This window comes from Hyperolius riggenbachi, chromosome 4 (genome assembly GCF_040937935.1).
Source record: "Hyperolius riggenbachi isolate aHypRig1 chromosome 4, aHypRig1.pri, whole genome shotgun sequence".
NCBI lineage: Eukaryota > Metazoa > Chordata > Amphibia > Anura > Hyperoliidae > Hyperolius > Hyperolius riggenbachi.
This window is the reverse complement of record NC_090649.1, coordinates 103,270,799-103,275,798: the sequence shown is the minus strand read 5'-3', so window position 1 is coordinate 103,275,798 and position 5,000 is coordinate 103,270,799. Positions and strand designations below refer to the sequence as shown.

General features: G+C 45.4%; 17 non-coding genes across 17 annotated transcripts in view; all 17 read left to right on the top strand.

The window, feature by feature from the left end:
* The window catches only part of TRNAP-UGG (transfer RNA proline (anticodon UGG)), a 72-nt gene extending 64 nt beyond the window's left edge, over nucleotides 1–8 (top strand). Inside the window, exon 1 of the tRNA in view lies at nucleotides 1–8. This exon is cut by the window's left edge and continues 64 nt beyond it. This is a non-coding gene — a tRNA (tRNA-Pro).
* Nucleotides 9–480: 472 nt separating this feature from the next.
* Nucleotides 481–552, top strand: TRNAP-AGG (transfer RNA proline (anticodon AGG)). Its single transcript has one exon. It is a non-coding gene; the product is annotated as a tRNA-Pro (tRNA).
* A 135-nt stretch (nucleotides 553–687) lies between these two features.
* TRNAP-CGG (transfer RNA proline (anticodon CGG)) lies at nucleotides 688–759 on the top strand. Its single transcript has one exon. It is a non-coding gene; the product is annotated as a tRNA-Pro (tRNA).
* Nucleotides 760–880: 121 nt separating this feature from the next.
* TRNAP-UGG (transfer RNA proline (anticodon UGG)) lies at nucleotides 881–952 on the top strand. The gene has a single exon. It is a non-coding gene; the product is annotated as a tRNA-Pro (tRNA).
* Nucleotides 953–1,431: 479 nt separating this feature from the next.
* Nucleotides 1,432–1,503, top strand: TRNAP-AGG (transfer RNA proline (anticodon AGG)). The gene has a single exon. It is a non-coding gene; the product is annotated as a tRNA-Pro (tRNA).
* A 135-nt stretch (nucleotides 1,504–1,638) lies between these two features.
* On the top strand, nucleotides 1,639–1,710 carry TRNAP-CGG (transfer RNA proline (anticodon CGG)). The gene has a single exon. It is a non-coding gene; the product is annotated as a tRNA-Pro (tRNA).
* A 121-nt stretch (nucleotides 1,711–1,831) lies between these two features.
* On the top strand, nucleotides 1,832–1,903 carry TRNAP-UGG (transfer RNA proline (anticodon UGG)). The gene has a single exon. It is a non-coding gene; the product is annotated as a tRNA-Pro (tRNA).
* Nucleotides 1,904–1,995: 92 nt separating this feature from the next.
* On the top strand, nucleotides 1,996–2,067 carry TRNAP-AGG (transfer RNA proline (anticodon AGG)). The gene has a single exon. It is a non-coding gene; the product is annotated as a tRNA-Pro (tRNA).
* Nucleotides 2,068–2,202: 135 nt separating this feature from the next.
* Nucleotides 2,203–2,274, top strand: TRNAP-CGG (transfer RNA proline (anticodon CGG)). Its single transcript has one exon. It is a non-coding gene; the product is annotated as a tRNA-Pro (tRNA).
* A 121-nt stretch (nucleotides 2,275–2,395) lies between these two features.
* TRNAP-UGG (transfer RNA proline (anticodon UGG)) lies at nucleotides 2,396–2,467 on the top strand. The gene has a single exon. It is a non-coding gene; the product is annotated as a tRNA-Pro (tRNA).
* A 472-nt stretch (nucleotides 2,468–2,939) lies between these two features.
* TRNAP-AGG (transfer RNA proline (anticodon AGG)) lies at nucleotides 2,940–3,011 on the top strand. Its single transcript has one exon. It is a non-coding gene; the product is annotated as a tRNA-Pro (tRNA).
* Nucleotides 3,012–3,146: 135 nt separating this feature from the next.
* On the top strand, nucleotides 3,147–3,218 carry TRNAP-CGG (transfer RNA proline (anticodon CGG)). Its single transcript has one exon. It is a non-coding gene; the product is annotated as a tRNA-Pro (tRNA).
* A 121-nt stretch (nucleotides 3,219–3,339) lies between these two features.
* On the top strand, nucleotides 3,340–3,411 carry TRNAP-UGG (transfer RNA proline (anticodon UGG)). Its single transcript has one exon. It is a non-coding gene; the product is annotated as a tRNA-Pro (tRNA).
* A 485-nt stretch (nucleotides 3,412–3,896) lies between these two features.
* Nucleotides 3,897–3,968, top strand: TRNAP-AGG (transfer RNA proline (anticodon AGG)). The gene has a single exon. It is a non-coding gene; the product is annotated as a tRNA-Pro (tRNA).
* Nucleotides 3,969–4,103: 135 nt separating this feature from the next.
* Nucleotides 4,104–4,175, top strand: TRNAP-CGG (transfer RNA proline (anticodon CGG)). The gene has a single exon. It is a non-coding gene; the product is annotated as a tRNA-Pro (tRNA).
* Nucleotides 4,176–4,296: 121 nt separating this feature from the next.
* On the top strand, nucleotides 4,297–4,368 carry TRNAP-UGG (transfer RNA proline (anticodon UGG)). The gene has a single exon. It is a non-coding gene; the product is annotated as a tRNA-Pro (tRNA).
* A 479-nt stretch (nucleotides 4,369–4,847) lies between these two features.
* On the top strand, nucleotides 4,848–4,919 carry TRNAP-AGG (transfer RNA proline (anticodon AGG)). The gene has a single exon. It is a non-coding gene; the product is annotated as a tRNA-Pro (tRNA).
* Nucleotides 4,920–5,000: the final 81 nt, after the last annotated feature.

Below are 5,000 nucleotides of genomic sequence, written 5' to 3'. Positions count from 1 at the left end.
ACGAGCCCAAGTCTTTCCTCTTGCCATGTCAGGACGGGGAACGTTTGGCTCTGAGGTGTAGCACGGCTTCTTTCTAGTTCCCCTCATGATAGTTGATGAGTGTGTGCTGCACGGACTTTATTTTTGCCCTAAGTAACATTTTTTGAAATGCTACTGGCAAATGTTGTGCTAGCATGTAAGGCACCCATGATCCTAGAGCAGCCCTTGCAGAGCTTGTGTCAGTATACCACCCATACATTGTTTTTGCTGGTCACAATTTTGAAGCTTTTTTAAACAAAACATATGTATCAATAAAATCTTTAATCTACCAAAAATGGCTTCAACTAATATTAAGCATATCTATCACTTTAAAGGCAAAGCATTCATCTAGCCAATAGAAGGAACTTGCTACTGTTAAAAAAAAAATAAAAAAAATAAAGGCACATGTGTGTGTTTAGTGTGCAAGCCGGGGATGCAGTTTCTATACCCTAGCTTCCATCTGGCTCGTTGGTCTAGCGGTATGATTCTCGCTTAGGGTGCGAGAGGTCCCGGGTTCAAATCCCGGACGAGCCCTTCCTTTAAACTACGTGTTGAACAGAAGCGAAAGAGTGCTCTTGCTAAAAGTAAGTGAAGAAATCAAGTAAAGCCCACTTATAGCCTGTTCCACCACTCTGTGTCCTTTTCACTGCCACTGCTGTCGCCAGAGTCGGCTCGTTGGTCTAGGGGTATGATTCTCGCTTCGGGTGCGAGAGGTCCCGGGTTCAATTCCCGGACGAGCCCTTGATTTAGGCATAGTGATGGCCTACGCTCATAGTTATGCTCCTTGCAATTTCTTTGAACCTACTACCACACATGTATATACATCGGTTGGGTGGTACAGGTCGCTACAGGGCTGCTAACTGGCTTGTTGGTCTAGGGGTATGATTCTTGCTTTGGGTGCGAGAGGTCCCGGGTTCAAATCCCGGACGAGCCCAAGTCTTTCCTCTTGCCATGTCAGGACGGGGAACGTTTGGCTCTGAGGTGTAGCACGGCTTCTTTCTAGTTCCCCTCATGATAGTTGATGAGTGTGTGCTGCACGGACTTTTTTTTTGCCCTAAGTAACATTTTTTGAAATGCTACTGGCAAATGTTGTGCTAGCATGTAAGGCACCCATGATCCTAGAGCAGCCCTTGCAGAGCTTGTGTCAGTATACCACCCATACATTGTTTTTGCTGGTCACAATTTTGAAGCTTTTTTAAACAAAACATATGTATCAATAAAATCTTTAATCTACCAAAAATGGCTTCAACTAATATTAAGCATATCTATCACTTTAAAGGCAAAGCATTCATCTAGCCAATAGAAGGAACTTGCTACTATTAAAAAAAAAAAATAAATAAATAAAAATAAAGGCACATGTGTGTGTTTAGTGTGCAAGCCGGGGATGCAGTTTCTATACCCTAGCTTCCATCTGGCTAGTTGGTCTAGGGGTATGATTCTCGCTTAGGGTGCGAGAGGTCCCGGGTTCAAATCCCGGACGAGTCCTTCCTTTAAACTACGTGTTGAACAGAAGCGAAAGAGTGCTCTTGCTAAAAGTAAGTGAAGAAATCAAGTAAAGCCCACTTATAGCCTGTTCCACCACTCTGTGTCCTTTTCACTGCCACTGCTGTCGCCAGAGTCGGCTCGTTGGTCTAGGGGTATGATTCTCGCTTCGGGTGCGAGAGGTCCCGGGTTCAATTCCCGGACGAGCCCTTGATTTAGGCATAGTGATGGCCTACGCTCATAGTTATGCTCCTTGCAATTTCTTTGAACCTACTACCACACATGTATATACATCGGTTGGGTGGTACAGGTCGCTACAGGGCTGCTAACTGGCTCGTTGGTCTAGGCGTATGATTCTCGCTTTGGGTGCGAGAGGTCCCGGGTTCAAATCCCGGACGAGCCCAAGTCTTTCCTCTTGCCATGTCAGGATAAAGGCACATGTGTGTGTTTAGTGTGCAAGCCGGGGATGCAGTTTCTATACCCTAGCTTCCATCTGGCTCGTTGGTCTAGGGGTATGATTCTCGCTTAGGGTGCGAGAGGTCCCGGGTTCAAATCCCGGACGAGCCCTTCCTTTAAACTACGTGTTGAACAGAAGCGAAAGAGTGCTCTTGCTAAAAGTAAGTGAAGAAATCAAGTAAAGCCCACTTATAGCCTGTTCCACCACTCTGTGTCCTTTTCACTGCCACTGCTGTCGCCAGAGTTGGCTCGTTGGTCTAGGGGTATGATTCTCGCTTCGGGTGCGAGAGGTCCCGGGTTCAATTCCCGGACGAGCCCTTGATTTAGGCATAGTGATGGCCTACGCTCATAGTTATGCTCCTTGCAATTTCTTTGAACCTACTACCACACATGTATATACATCGGTTGGGTGGTACAGGTCGCTACAGGGCTGCTAACTGGCTCGTTGGTCTAGGGGTATGATTCTCGCTTTGGGTGCGAGAGGTCCCGGGTTCAAATCCCGGACGAGCCCAAGTCTTTCCTCTTGCCATGTCAGGACGGGGAACGTTTGGCTCTGAGGTGTAGCACGGCTTCTTTCTAGTTCCCCTCATGATAGTTGATGAGTGTGTGCTGCACGGACTTTATTTTTGCCCTAAGTAACATTTTTTGAAATGCTACTGGCAAATGTTGTGCTAGCATGTAAGGCACCCATGATCCTAGAGCAGCCCTTGCAGAGCTTGTGTCAGTATACCACCCATACATTGTTTTTGCTGGTCACAATTTTGAAGCTTTTTTAAACAAAACATATGTATCAATAAAATCTTTAATCTACCAAAAATGGCTTCAACTAATATTAAGCATATCTATCACTTTAAAGGCAAAGCATTCATCTAGCCAATAGAAGGAACTTGCTACTGTTAAAAAAAAAATAAAAAAAATAAAGGCACATGTGTGTGTTTAGTGTGCAAGCCGGGGATGCAGTTTCTATACCCTAGCTTCCATCTGGCTCGTTGGTCTAGCGGTATGATTCTCGCTTAGGGTGCGAGAGGTCCCGGGTTCAAATCCCGGACGAGCCCTTCCTTTAAACTACGTGTTGAACAGAAGCGAAAGAGTGCTCTTGCTAAAAGTAAGTGAAGAAATCAAGTAAAGCCCACTTATAGCCTGTTCCACCACTCTGTGTCCTTTTCACTGCCACTGCTGTCGCCAGAGTCGGCTCGTTGGTCTAGGGGTATGATTCTCGCTTCGGGTGCGAGAGGTCCCGGGTTCAATTCCCGGACGAGCCCTTGATTTAGGCATAGTGATGGCCTACGCTCATAGTTATGCTCCTTGCAATTTCTTTGAACCTACTACCACACATGTATATACATCGGTTGGGTGGTACAGGTCGCTACAGGGCTGCTAACTGGCTTGTTGGTCTAGGGGTATGATTCTCGCTTTGGGTGCGAGAGGTCCCGGGTTCAAATCCCGGACGAGCCCAAGTCTTTCCTCTTGCCATGTCAGGACGGGGAACGTTTGGCTCTGAGGTGTAGCACGGCTTCTTTCTAGTTCCCCTCATGATAGTTGATGAGTGTGTGCTGCACGGACTTTTTTTTTGCCCTAAGTAACATTTTTTGAAATGCTACTGGCAAATGTTGTGCTAGCATGTAAGGCACCCATGATCCTAGAGCAGCCCTTGCAGAGCTTGTGTCAGTATACCACCCATACATTGTTTTTGCTGGTCACAATTTTGAAGCTTTTTTAAACAAAACATATGTATCAATAAAATCTTTAATCTACCAAAAATGGCTTCAACTAATATTAAGCATATCTATCACTTTAAAGGCAAAGCATTCATCTAGCCAATAGAAGGAACTTGCTACTATTAAAAAAAAAATAAATAAATAAATAAATAAAAATAAAGGCACATGTGTGTGTTTAGTGTGCAAGCCGGGGATGCAGTTTCTATACCCTAGCTTCCATCTGGCTCGTTGGTCTAGGGGTATGATTCTCGCTTAGGGTGCGAGAGGTCCCGGGTTCAAATCCCGGACGAGCCCTTCCTTTAAACTACGTGTTGAACAGAAGCGAAAGAGTGCTCTTGCTAAAAGTAAGTGAAGAAATCAAGTAAAGCCCACTTATAGCCTGTTCCACCACTCTGTGTCCTTTTCACTGCCACTGCTGTCGCCAGAGTCGGCTCGTTGGTCTAGGGGTATGATTCTCGCTTCGGGTGCGAGAGGTCCCGGGTTCAATTCCCGGACGAGCCCTTGATTTAGGCATAGTGATGGCCTACGCTCATAGTTATGCTCCTTGCAATTTCTTTGAACCTACTACCACACATGTATATACATCGGTTGGGTGGTACAGGTCGCTACAGGGCTGCTAACTGGCTCGTTGGTCTAGGGGTATGATTCTCGCTTTGGGTGCGAGAGGTCCCGGGTTCAAATCCCGGACGAGCCCAAGTCTTTCCTCTTGCCATGTCAGGACGGGGAACGTTTGGCTCTGAGGTGTAGCACGGCTTCTTTCTAGTTCCCCTCATGATAGTTGATGAGTGTGTGCTGCACGGACTTTATTTTTGCCCTAAGTAACATTTTTTGAAATGCTACTGGCAAATGTTGTGCTAGCATGTAAGGCACCCATGATCCTAGAGCAGCCCTTGCAGAGCTTGTGTCAGTATACCACCCATACATTGTTTTTGCTGGTCACAATTTTGAAGCTTTTTTAAACAAAACATATGTATCAATAAAATCTTTAATCTACCAAAAATGGCTTCAACTAATATTAAGCATATCTATCACTTTAAAGGCAAAGCATTCATCTAGCCAATAGAAGGAACTTGCTACTGTTAAAAAAAAAAAAAAAATAAAAAAAAATAAAGGCACATGTGTGTGTTTAGTGTGCAAGCCGGGGATGCAGTTTCTATACCCTTGCTTCCATCTGGCTCGTTGGTCTAGGGGTATGATTCTCGCTTAGGGTGCGAGAGGTCCCGGGTTCAAATCCCGGACGAGCCCTTCCTTTAAACTACGTGTTGAACAGAAGCGAAAGAGTTCTCTTGCTAAAAGTAAGTGAAGAAATCAAGTAAAGCCCACTTA